This window comes from Trichechus manatus, unplaced genomic scaffold (assembly GCF_000243295.1).
Source record: "Trichechus manatus latirostris isolate Lorelei unplaced genomic scaffold, TriManLat1.0 scaffold00001, whole genome shotgun sequence".
Taxonomy (NCBI): Eukaryota; Metazoa; Chordata; class Mammalia; order Sirenia; family Trichechidae; genus Trichechus; species Trichechus manatus.
In genome coordinates this window covers 35,968,094-35,981,514 of record NW_004443937.1, presented here as the reverse complement: position 1 = coordinate 35,981,514, position 13,421 = coordinate 35,968,094, and the positions used below count along the sequence as shown (strand labels likewise).

Below are 13,421 nucleotides of genomic sequence, written 5' to 3'. Positions count from 1 at the left end.
TCTGAGCTTAGTCTTATTGTTTCTCCTCTGTATGTGACTTCTTGTTTTTCACGAGCTGCTGTCAGGATTCTTTGTCTTTGGTTTTGGCAAGTGTGAATATGATATGCCTTGGTGATTGTCTTTTGGGGTCTCTTCTATATGGGGTTCGTTGAGCTTCTTGGATGCCCAGCTTTTCATCTTTCATGATATTGGGGAAGTTTTCTCATACCCCCTGTTTGCTGGCCTCCGATAGGAGTCCAAGATGGTGGATCCGCGCTGAGTTAGCTGGTTGGGGACCTCTGTATGAATCTCTGCTCGCTCTCCATTCTCTGTCAGTTTTCTCACTCTGTTTGATGCTTTGCTGAGTTCTTTATCTCTTCATTTGATGTTTTACGGTTTCAGGATTGTTGTATTCTCTGTTTGGCTTAGTTTTTCGGATCTTTGCTGTCATGGGACAGCGTGGTGCTTCTGCCTAGAGCGCCATTTTGCCGGAACTCGTGTGGACTTCTTAAGGAGATCATTCTATCCCAGATTAACTGGCCTTGGCTTAATTAAAAGGGGAACTAGAAGACATTTGTGTTTGTATTTGACACTTGAGGCACCATAAAAGCGTGTTGTAGGAACTGGGTTTAGGTGAGCTCCTGCTGGCCTGGGTTCCAATGCTGGGTGATGTGATGGGTGGGTCTGGAGAGGGCTGTGTGCCTATGAGGAAAAACCTTTTCCTATCATTCCTTCTCCTTCACCATTGTGGGCTTCTAAGGGTGGTTGTTGTTGTTATTTGCCACTGAGTGAGCTTCAACTCATGGACATCTCGTACACAACAGAACGAAATATTGCCTGGTATTGTGCCATCTTCATGATCGTTGGTATGCCAGGCCTGTCATTGCAGCTACTGTATTTTGAGTGCCTTCCAACCTAGGAGGCTCATCTTCAGCACCGTATTGGATAATATTCTGTTGTGATTCATACAGTTTCCATAGGTAACTTTTGGAAGGGGAATGCCAGGCCTTTCTTAATAGTCTGTCTCAGTCCGGAAGGTTGGCTGAAACCTGACCACCATGGATGACTCTCCTGATATTTGAAACAGCTTCCAGCATCGTAGCAACACACAAGCCTCCACAGTATGACAGACTGGCAGATGGGTGGTTGTTCTAGGGGTAACAGACTACTATTAAAAATGTCATGTTGACAACGTCATTGAGCCCTAGGAATGGATTTGGAACACCATAAACTTCTATAATTTGATGATATAAATAGCAGCATACATCTGTGTCACTTACAGTTGGGTATAAATAACAGGTGGTTGTTGTTGTTAGGTGCCATTGAGTCGGTTCTGACTCATAGTGACCCTATGCACAACAGAAGGAAACACTGCCCGGCCCTGTGCCATCCTCACAATTGTTATGCTTGAACGCGTTGTTGCAGCCACTGTGTCAATCCATCTCCTTGAGGGTCTTCCTCTTTTTCGCTGACCCTCTACTTCACCAAGCATGATGTCCTTCTCCAGGGACTGATCCCTCCTGATAACATGTCCAAATTATGTGAGACGTAGTCTCGCCATCCTTCCTTCTAAGCAGCATTCTGGTTGTACTTCTTCCAAGACAGATTTGTTGGTAACAGGAGGTTTATTGTGCACTGCCTACGTGCCAGGCCTTGTTCTAGGGGCTAGACACACATCATCTATGAGCCTCACAAGCTGGTAGGCATTCTTTTCACTTCACAGATAACATCCCAGGGCCTCAGCTTCCTTGTGTCACTTGCCAAGATCTCACATTATAATATGGTACCCTTTCAAGGGTAGAGAAGCTGAACTCAGGAGGGACATGGTCTACCCTGGGCAGCAGGGTGCTGGCATGGCCCTTCCCCGCTGCAGCTTGTAGCAACTCCAGTTGTTTCTCCCATTTGCCCTGCATGCAGTCCTTCTCAATACAGACGCTGTCAGACTTTCCTGGTGGCAGGTGAGACAGAGCCTAATTGCCACACATGCTTTAAATGGTGCATGTGAAGGGTTTGCCTTAGGAGTTAGAATCCTAGATTCAGAGTGTTACACCGTACCTAGGCAGCTTTGAGCCAATTGTTTAACTCCCCAGCCTCAGTTTATTTACCCATAGAATGGGAACCATCCCTTGCCATACCAGTAACCAGTTGTGGTCGAGTCGATTCTAACTCAGGGCAACCCCATGTGTGTCAGAATAGAACTGTGATCAACAGGGTTTTCAGTGGCTGATTTTTCAGAAGTAGACCGCCAGGCCTTTCTTTTGAGGTGCCGTTGAGTGGACTCCATCTGCAAACCTTTTGGTTAGCAGCTGATCACTTAACCGTTGCAATGCTGAAGGACTCCTTTCTTTCTGTTTTTGTTTTTTTAATTGTGCCATAGGTGAAGGTTTACAGAGAAAATTATTTTCTCATTCAAAAATTTATATACAGATTGTTTTGTGACATTGGTTGCAATCCCCGAAATGTGTCAGCACTCTCCCCCTTTCCACCTCGGGTTCCCTGTTTGCATTTGTCCAGTTTTCCTGCCCCTTCCTGCCTTCTCGTGTTGGCTTTTAGGCAGGTGTTACCCATTTGTTCTTGTATACGTGATCGATCTAAGGAGCACGTTCCTCACGTGTGTTATTGTTTGTTTTACAGGCCTGTCTATTCTTTGGCTAAAAGGTGGACTTTGGGCGTAGCTTCAGTTCTGAGTTAGCTGAGTGTCCAGGGACCATAGTCTTGGGGGTTCCTCCAATCTCTGTCAGGCCAAGGACTCTTTTCTTATCCTTTGCCATACTTGCCTTAAAAGGTCACCATATAAATGTAAGCTGGTGACTTGTCCTCTCTGACACCGACCGCAGTGCCATTTTTAATTGCATCTGGGTGATGAATCTACAGCATCAAGACCCTGGATAAATGTGAGGTATCCTGAAGAGTGGCAAGTTGTGCGGAGTGGCCATCAGCATTGCCTCCCCGCAAAGCCCCTAAGTGGAGCGTTTGGCTCTTTTCTCCACCCCTAAAAATCACTTGGCGAGCTTGGTAAGGTGCGAGATTCCTGGGCACCGTCCAAGCATTGTTGATTTTGCATCTCTAGGGCTGGCAACTGGCATCGACATTTTGAGTTTTTCCTCAGGTGATTCTGCTGCACACTGTACCACTACTCAAGTGGAATAATGTATTGGATCTTGATATTCTAAATATCTAGGTAGCTGGCTATGCAGAAGGATCCCAGTTCCTTCCCCATCTCTGTCTGGCAAACTCTTATTCATCCTTCAGGCCTATCCAAATGCCCCATCCTTTGGGGAGACTTCTACAATCCCCACCAAGGTCAAACTAATTACTCCGTCCCTGGGCTTTCAGAGTTAGTTAACGCGTGTTTTTGAGCACCTACTACATACCAGGCACCCCACTAAGCTATAAAATCATTACTGTATTTACTTCTCCCTCTTTGAGAATAGAAACTAATGTCATCATCTCCACTTTAGAGATGAGAAAAAGGTGAGCCCGAGAGGTGAATTCACTTTCTCTAGGACATTTGACTAAGTGCCAAGGGGGATCTTACTACGTCTTAGTTAATCTTCTCGAGATCTGTGGTTCTTACCTGAATGTGAGTTTCTAATCATGAGTGCTGGTGTCTAGCTGGCCTTTGCATTCCCAGGAGCAAACACAGGGCATGGTGCATAGTGGGTGCTCAACAAATCTTTGTTGAATTAAGTGAAGAAATGATAGAATAATTGTAGTAACTGGACAGTAAAGGACAGTTCTGGTTGCTTCCCAGTCTCTGCCTTTGTTCAAGCTTTCCATCTCAGGACTCTGATGGTGGCAGAGGAGGTGGACTTCTCTGAGGGTGAAGACTCCAGATGTTTCTGAACTCCGCTGTCACCTCATGCCTGCGATGCTGGTCCATTGGTAGCTTCCTGTCAGATAGCATCAGGAGACTTAGCAAGTCATAGATTACAAAAAACAAAAACAAACAAACCCACTGTCAAGTTGATTCTGACTCATAGCAACCATAGGACAGAGCAGAACTCCCCCATAGGGTTTCTAAGACTGGAACCTTTACAGAAGCAGACTGCACATCTTTCTCCTATGGAGCAGCTGGTGGGTTCAAACTGCCGACCTTTTGGTTAGTAGTTGAGCACTTAACTACTGTGCCACAGGGCTCCTAAGTCACAGATTAGGGACTTAATAAATACTGGCCTCGTTGAGTCAGGGATGCGGAAAAAAGGTGAACGCATCTTTTGATGCGCTTTTATTGTGGTTGTAGATGGAGTTTCATTTCTTTTTATAAAGAAAAGAAAGTATTTCATATCAATATATTTTATGTATTATTTTTCCACATCTAAGCAGGCAAAACTTCTTTTCAGATACAATTATCTTCGGTTTGAGTAATGACTTTTCTGAGTCTCAGCTTTTGTGGCTATGAAATAGAAAAGTTAGAGAAAAACATATCTAAGCGTCTTTCCAGCTTTCTGATTCTGCATTTTCATCAGAACCTTGGACGGGGTTTTGAAGAAATTTTAATTATTCAAGTACAAAAGAGCTCTAAAAGTGGAATATCTTTAAGTGAATAAAATTTTCTTTCCAGCCTAGTCTCTTCCTCCAGGCTAGTTAGAATCTGAAATTTGTGTCTAAATTTCTAGATACAGAAGCATCTAGAAAAAAGGAACTACAAAAAGAAATAAACCATAGCAGCATGAATAAGAAAATTATGCATACCAATTATCCCAGAGCTAAATAGTTTCCTGTAATTTCTCAGATTTTCTTCGAATTGTTCATTTATGTAGCTTGGTTAAAGGTTTTTGGTAACATGGTAGAAATGATAAGAATTGCATGTGCTGTTTGATTGCTTTTTTTCTTTAATCAAAGCCGTAATCCCTGTTTACATTTGAACTTTGTTTTATTGTTTGTTTTGCAGCGTAAACGGAAGCAGAGTGCCCAAGATGAAGATGCTGTTAGCCTTTGTAGTCTTGACATAAGTGTAAGTATAGTGCGTTCTGCCTCCCCCGTGCTTGGAACATCTCTCGTCTCTGAGCATATTTGCTAATACGTATGCTGTGCTTTAAGTGGGTTTCCAGGATCTGACCGTAGAAGTTGTGATATGACAGAAAACTTTTAACGAAAGAGCATTTCATTTCACAGAAGGAAGCTGCATGGCCAACTTAAACTTCCAAGCTAACTTGTCTATCATCTGTGTCTTTTCGCTCATAAAATAAATTACGAATTCAGCACATCTGGGTAGACTCTAGATCAACCCGCTGTTTTAGAGTTTGGTTCAAGAAGATGGGCCAGGTGTTCCTCCTCTTTTGGGGGCACTTAGTGTGTTGGCCCCACTCGGGCAGCTGGATGGCCCAAAGGCCAGAAGAAGTCTTTAACAGCATGGCGGAATGGTGTTGGATTAAACAGATTTTAGTTTGAATCAGGATTCTCACACTTACTGTTTCTGTGACACCTTTCTCTGCCTGTATTTTATCATCTGGAAAATAGGGTTGAAAAGACTTAACCTAACAGAGTTTATGTGCAGATTAAATAAAACGATAGAAGTAAGAACACCAAACACATTGTCTGGTGCATACTAGGCACCACCAAATGGTGGTCTCATAGTTTTTTTCTTTAAAAGCATATATTTTCTGATGATAGGGAACACAAAGTAGAGTAAGGATATTGTTGATGTGTTGTGAGATTGTTAACCATTGTCATATGGCAACATTTGTAGTAACTGTTAAATGGGAGGCTATTTTGTCCTGTAAGCCTTCATCTTAAGTGAGAATAACAGCACAATTAGAAGAGCGTAGTCAATGTCACTTAAATGTGTATGTAAAAAAAATTTTTGAAACGGTGTATCTTTGGCTATGTGTATTTTCACCAAAAAACAAAACAAAACAAACAAACAAAAAAAAAAGTTGAGAATTTAGAGGGTTAAAATGTTGTGGGGTTGTTAACCAATGTCATAAAACAGCATGTGTGTTACTGTTACATGAGAAACTATCTGTTCTGTAAGCCTTCACCTGAAGTACAATAAAACATTAAAAAAAAAAAAGCATATATTTTCACATTTATGCATATTAATTTGGGAAAAATATAGATAAGAATAAACATGTTCTTCACCCTATTTCAGCAATGATTTGGATGCATTGAATACTCAGTAGGTCCCAAGCATTGTGCCAGACTATATACTTACATTATATCCACAGTTCTCACAATGACACATTTTAGAGAGGAGGATAACAAGGCTCAGAGATGTTAGAAAAACTTGGTCAGTATCATACAGCTTAATAAATGGTTTTTACGTACAGCAAATAAATGATTTTAGCAAAAAAACCCAAACAAACATAACTTTCCAAAAGGTATTTAAGTGATTTGGTAGTTGAATGCTGGTGATGATAGAGATAAAAAGGTTTTCTTATATCTTTCAGGCCATCCTTGATGCTTAATTTCAGCAGTTTTCTTTGCATGGCATCCTTGTCTCCCCACTGATGCAACTGGCAAGCCTACTAGGGCCTCTGATGCCCCAATTATCCAGAGTGAGGACCTCAGACCCTCCCTGAGATCCCCAAGTCTGTTCGTCTTTTACCCTTCTTAAAATGTAACCACTGCTCGTGGTGGATCCTTCTAACATTAGGCCCTGGTCTCTCTGCCCTACCAAGACTGTGAAAGCCACTGGTATGAGATGAGAAGGCCCCTGTGCTAACATTTAAAAACTGAGTCTTGGTCCTGGCCCTGCCTCTAATACTGGCATAGCCTGGGCAAGTAACTTTCTTTCTCTGGGCCTCTGTTTCCGCATGTGTTAACAAAAAGGGGGTGGGGATCAGGTCTTCCAAAACCAATGTGAAAATTTGAAACTTCACTGAACATGGATTATTGAATTCTCATCTGATGACATTTATTTACAAGCATAAACAATGCTGTTTTAGTTATTTTAATTATTGTGGTGTTCTGTGATGCCAACAGCCATGGTGGAGTGAGCCCAAGCTGGCATCCAGTTAATGTACTTGAGCATCTTTATTTCACCAGATGGTGCTTGTCTCTTCCAGTCTTTGGATCATTATTTTGATGGAGTTGGGTTAGTTTACTAGGTTGTCATCGTTGTTGCTGTCTCTAGGTGCCATCGAGTTGGCTCTGACTCATAGCGACCTTATGGACAACAGAAGGAAACACCAGCCTGCTCCTGCGCCATCCTTACAGTCGTTGCTGTGTTTGAGCCCATTGTTGTGGCCACCATGTCAATCCATCTCGTTAAGAGTCTTCCTCTTTTTCACTGACCCTTTACCAAGCATGATGTCCTTTTTCAGGGACTAGTCTATCCTGATAACAGGTCCAAAGTCTCGCCGTCCTCACTTCTAAGGAGCGCTCTGTCTGTATTTGTTCCAAGACAAATTTGTTTGTTCTTCTTCACCAGCATCATAATTCAAAGGCATCAGTTCTTCTTCAGTGTTCGTTATTCATTGTCCAGCTTTCGCATGCATATGAGGCAATTGAAAATACCATGGATTGGGTCAGGTACACCTTAATCCTCAAAGTGACATCTTTGCTAAAAGAGTCTTTTGCAGCAGATTTGCCCAATGCATACATCATTTGATTTCTTGGCTTCTGCTTCCATGGGCGTTGATTGTGGATGCAACTAAACTGAAATCCTTGACAACTTCAATCTTTTCTCCCTTTATTAAGATGTTGCTTGCTTATTGGTTCAGTTGTGAGGATTTTGTTTTCTTTATGTTGAAGTGTAATCCATACGGAAGCCTGTGGTCTTTGATCTTCATCAGTAAGTGCTTCAAGTCCTCTGCTTTCAGCAGGCAAGGTTGTGTCATCTGCATATTGCAGGTTGTTAATGAGTCTTCCTTCAATCTGGATACCTCATTGTTCTTCATGTAGTCATGCTTCTTGGGTTATTTCCTCGGCACACAGATTGAATAAATATGGTGAAAAAATACAGCCCTAATGCACACCTTTTCTGATTTTAAGCCACTCATTATCACCTTGTTCTGTTTGAATGACTGCCTCTTGGCCTATGTAATTGTGCATGAGTACAATTAAATGTTCTAGAATTCCCATTCTTCGCAGTGGTATCCATAATTTGTTATGATCCACACAGTTAAATGCTTTTGCATAGTTAATAAAACACAGATAAACATCTTTCTGGTATTCTCTGCTTTCAGCCAAGATCCATCTGACATCAGCAAAGATATCCCTCGGTCCGTGTCCTTTTTGAATCCAGCTTGAATTTCTGGCAGTTCCCTGTCTGTACTGCTGCAACCATTTTTGAATTATCCTCAGCAAAATTTTATTTGTTTGTAATATTAATGATATTGTTTGATAATTTCCACATTCTGTTGAATCACCTTTCTTTGGAATTGGCATAAATATGGACCTCTTCCAGCTGGTTGGCCAGATAGGCTGTCTTCCAAATTTCTTAGCATAGATGAGCGAGTACTTCCAGCATTGCATCCGTTTGTTGAAACATCTCAACTGGTATTCTGTCAATTCCTGGAGCCTTGTTTCTCACCAGTGCCTTCAGTGCATCTTGGGCTTCTTCCTTGAGTACCATCGGTTCTTGATCATATGCTACCTCCTAAAATGGTTCAATGTCAACCAATTATTTTTGGTGCAGTGACTCTGTGTATTCCTTCCATCTTCTTTTGATGCTTCCTGCATTGTTCCTTCAGTATTGCCCATAGTATCCTTCAGTATTGCAACTTGAGGCTTGAGTTTTTTCTTCAGTTCTTCTAGCTTGAGAAATGCTGAGTGTTTTCTTCCTTTTTTGGTTTTCTAACCCCAGGTCTTTGCACATTTCGTTATTATACTTTACTTTGTCGCCTCCAGAGCTGCCCTTTGAAATTTTCTGTTTGACTCTTTTCCTTCATCATTTCTTCCATTCACTTTAACTACTCGATGTTCAAGAGCATGTTTCAGAGTCTCTTCTGATACCCATTTTGGCCTTTTCTTTCTTTCCTGTCTTTTTAATGACCTGTTGCTTTCTTCATGTATGATGTCCTTGATGTCATCCCACAACTTGTCTTCTGTCATTAGTGCTCAGTGCGTCAAATCTGTTCTTGAGGTGGTTTCTAAATTCAGGTGGGATATACTCAAGGTTATACTTTGGCTCTTGTGGCTTATTTTAATTTTCATCAGCTTCAGCTTGAACTTGCATATGAGCGATTGATGGTCTGTTCTGCATTCAGCCCCTGGCCTTATTCTGATTGATAAAATTGAGCTTCTCTATCATCTCTTTCCACAGATGTAGTCTGTTTGACTCCTGTGTATTCCACCCAGTGAGATCCATGTGTATAGTCACTGTTTATGTTGTTGAAAAAGGGTATTTGCAATGAGTAAGTCATTGGTCTTGCAAAATTCTATTACGTGATCTCCAGCACCGTTTCTATCACCAGGTCATATTTTCCAACTACTGATGCTTCTTCTTTGTTTCCAACTTTCGCATTCCAATCGCTAGTAATTTTCAATGCATCTTGATTGCATGTTTGATCAATTTCAGACTGCAGAAGTTAGTAAAAATCTTCAATTTCTTCATCTTTGGCCTTAGTGGTTGGTATGTAAATTTGAATTATAGTTGTCTGGTCTTCCTTGTAGGCGTATGGATATTATCCTGTCACTGACAGCATTGTACTTCAGGATAGATCTTGAAATACTCTTTTTGATGATGAATGTAGTAGCATTCCTCTTCAATTTGTCATTCCTGGCATAGTAGACCGTATGACTGTCCAATTCAAAATGACCAATACCAGTCCATTTCAGCTTACTAATGCCTAGGATATTGATCTTTATGGTTCCATTACATTTTTGACAACTTTCAATTTTCCTAGATTCATATTTCATATATTCCATGTTCCAATTATTAATGTTGCAATGGTAACAGGACAAAAGCTTCTGGGTTTTACTTTACTCACTGGGTGTTTTATTATCAGCAAAAAGCTTTTTGTATCTAGAGTATTTTTTAGTTTATGGAAATTATTAGAGTAATTGATTCTCCACATATAAAGGATCCTGAGCTGTTTTATATTCCAGTCCCTTCATTTTGCAAATGATAGAGTGAAACTCCAGGGGGATATAGGCAGGACTTCAATCTAGGTCATTTCTAAGATCATGCCTCATCATACTTTTTTCCTCAAGTCTATATTCGTGTTCATTTTTCAGGCAAATATGTCTCTAGAAGCTTTTTATCAAAGAACCACTGCTGTTGTTGTTGAGTGCCATAGAGTTAATTTTTGACTCATAGCAACCCCATGTGACAGAGTAGAACTACCCCATTGTGTTTTCTTGGCTGTAATCTTAATGGGAGCAGATCGCCAGGTCTTTTTCTCATATAGCTCCTGGGTGTATTTGAACCACCAACATTTTAGTTAGCAGCCGAGTGCTTAACCGTTGCACCGCCAGGGCTCCTTAACCGCCAAGTTCTCTTAAATGAAAGGAGTGTTTGCAATTATGAATTGCAATTTTTGTTTTTGTCATGAATGCATAAAGGACCTTGTCTTCTCATTATGCTCATCTCAGTATCAGATAATGAGTAAAGCACCTTCTTTTCTCCTTGTACAGATGCAGATGTTTCCTTTTTTGGTCATCTTATTATAGGTCATGTTTTATGACAGTTAAGAGACTTTTATGGAAGAGAACATCATTACTATTGACAGGGCTGTGCATAGAGATTCAGCTATGGTCAAATTCATCTCTTATTTACTTGATACTTTTCCTGAATTTTGACAAAGAGATTTCCAAACCCTGAGCAGAATATACTCCATATATTGCCACAGAATATTTGTAATAAGTTTTCGTAAAGTTAGAAGAATCCTAGAAGCTGTTGGAGGGACGTGAAAACTAGTGTTTTGCGGGTTCTGCTGGCAGTGAGAGTCATACGGAGATGACAGAATGTGTGACAGATTCAGACGTGGCCGTGGAGGGAGTGTTACTCATGTTCAGTACCTCGTATCTCGTAGGCGCTCAATGCAGATCAGTTCCGCTGAGTGAAGTGGTGAGTGGAGCCCCTCGTAAGAAGACATTTGCCACAAAAGCAACAATGTCTAAATAAATATCTGATTCTAATTAATTGTTCTGATAAATAAATGGCCTTGTGGGCTGCTCAGAGGGACTTTATCTTTGTGCTTTTAAATGGTGATAGCCATAGGGTCACAGTCCCTTAACTGTCACTGATACTGAGGGATATTTTGAGTCTGCTCTGTGTGTAGTGGAAAGTATCTGAAAAAAAGGTGGGCTTCAGTGGATGAGACATACTGTAGGATGCGAGAGTTTAGAGAAGTAATATTAGTAACCCTCGAGTTTGAGTCCATTTAATAAGTGAAGAGACATTTATCAGATGTTTTTGAACAAAAAGTTGCTAGATGGAGGGGACGGGGTCTTCGGGGGTCACGGGCAAGTTTCCGTGGAGGCTCAGCCCAATGCTGGGTACTCATTGGGCTCTTGATAAATACTTACTGGTTGATGGATTTAAAAAAACAAAAAACAGTGAGCTTCCCTTCTGTGATACGGGATTCAGCACACGTACCCCCTTTAAAGAAATCCATCTGTGATATGAAACTAGGAGGGGTTCACATGGGTGAAATCCTCCCCCTTTGATTCGAAAGTAAGTGGTGACTTATAGAGCCCCTCAGAAAGTCTCAGTGAGGATAGCAATGAACATTCTCACTGACTTCTTATTTTCTTTTAAAGCTTCCAATGACTGTTCTGACGGGTGCCTGGAAGAGAGTTTTCCTAAAAAACTCCTCTCCAGCCTCCTGTTGAACTTGGACATAGAGATCAAACAGGAGTGGGTAAGCTGGTTCTCACAGAACAGGGATCCTCGCTTGTTTGGAAGTCACTGACTCTTTTGGGAACCTGGTAATAGTGCTGGACTGCAGAAAATTTTACAAAGATTGATGTGTGATTTCAGGGGATGGACCCCATGGAGCCCAGCCAAGACCCAAAGTTAAACATTCTTCTTACAGAGGAAATTGGAAGGGTTGTAAAATCTGGTGACGTTCCTCCAAAGAATTGTTTTCCTACCCTCCTCCACTCCCAGCACTTGATGAAAAGTGAATTCTGACTGGAAAGTCCATGCTAGTTGATGCTATAATTGGTCTCTTTTTTTTTCCCAGCACTTCACCCAATCCACTGGCTGAACCCCCAGCTTCCGGGCATGACAGAAGGCAAACTATTCCGGGGGAAAGAAAAGCAATGTACAATTTTTAAAGCAATTTGCAGAGTGGAGACTGTCCCAGCAGCCGCCTACAAATCTTCTCTCACGTCAGAGAATGCGAGTGGGATGGCTGGGCAGAGATTGCTTCCCCCACAGCACTTTTCTACTTTACATTCTAACTGGGAGGGATGCCTGCCTAAAGAACCGGGCATTCGCAAGGCCCCAGGAAAGGCCCTGGGTGGGAGAGCCAGGTGTGCAGAGGGCTGCCCCACTGGAGGGCACTGCTCAGAGACCAAACATCCTTTCTCGAAAAACATCACGTTCTAGGGGTGGGCATAAAATAGTTTCCAGTAATAAAAATAATGTAAAAGATGAAAAGGAGGAATATATGTTCCTCGCAGAAAATTTGGAAAATGTGAGCAATAGATAATTCATCAGTAATCCCACCTGAATACAGTAGCTACCTTTTGATGTGTTTGCTTCCTGTCATTACACACCCACTCACTTTAGAACTTTTTTCTCTGTGAAATATTTTAGACATACAGAATGGTATAAAGGATAATGTAAAACCCCTTGTACTACTAATGTAACTAAAGAAATAAGCCGTTTACAATAGAGGCAAAGGCCCTTGCAGACCTCTTTGCTCTGCTGAGTGTGATGTTTATTGCTTCCTTGCCTGTCTGTAGACTGACTGTGTATATGTATCCTGTGTAGCTTATGTCAGGCACCCTGGGGATGCAACGATTAAGCAGTTGGCTGCTAACCCAGTGGTTGACAGTTCAAACCCACCCTGCGGCTCCATAGGAAAAAGACCTGGCGATCTGCTTCTGTGAAGATTACAGCCTAGAAAACCTTATGGGGCAGTTCTACTCTGTCACATGGAGTCAGTCACCACGAGTCAAAAATCGACTCCGCGGCACCTAACAACAACATAGCATAATGTATTTTTAACCAGCATTTAAAGTTTATATAAGCTCACACAGTTTTTTTTTTTTTTTAAATTGGGATAATAACACATAATAATTTATCCCTGCATGTTTCAGCTGCTATATTGAGAGCATTTCACCATATCTAGAAATATTCTTCAAGAGCATTATTTTTTTTTCCTGTAAAATAAAAGAAGGGTTTTACTAGATTCAAAGATTTGCAAATCAGGAGGCGCCAAAATGAAAGTTCCAAATGGCGTTCCGAGGAGGGAGCATGAGCACAGATCTTTCATATGCAGTTTGGCGGAACTTTGTGCGGAGTTGGGAAGAGTACAGGCGTATATTTGACTGGTTGACATTCAATGCAAGAGCATTATTTTTATTAACTATAGAGTACT

The 13,421-nt window shown here is 41.4% G+C and overlaps 1 long non-coding RNA gene across 1 annotated transcript in view; it reads left to right on the top strand.

Annotated features, from left to right (window-relative positions):
• LOC111819713 (uncharacterized) overlaps nt 1–13,072 on the top strand; it is a 55,686-nt gene extending 42,614 nt beyond the window's left edge. The window contains exons 2-3 of the long non-coding RNA XR_002823283.1: nt 4,874–4,936; nt 12,057–13,072. This is a non-coding gene — a long non-coding RNA (uncharacterized LOC111819713). The remainder of the gene's footprint in view (nt 1–4,873; nt 4,937–12,056) is intronic.
• Nucleotides 13,073–13,421: the final 349 nt, after the last annotated feature.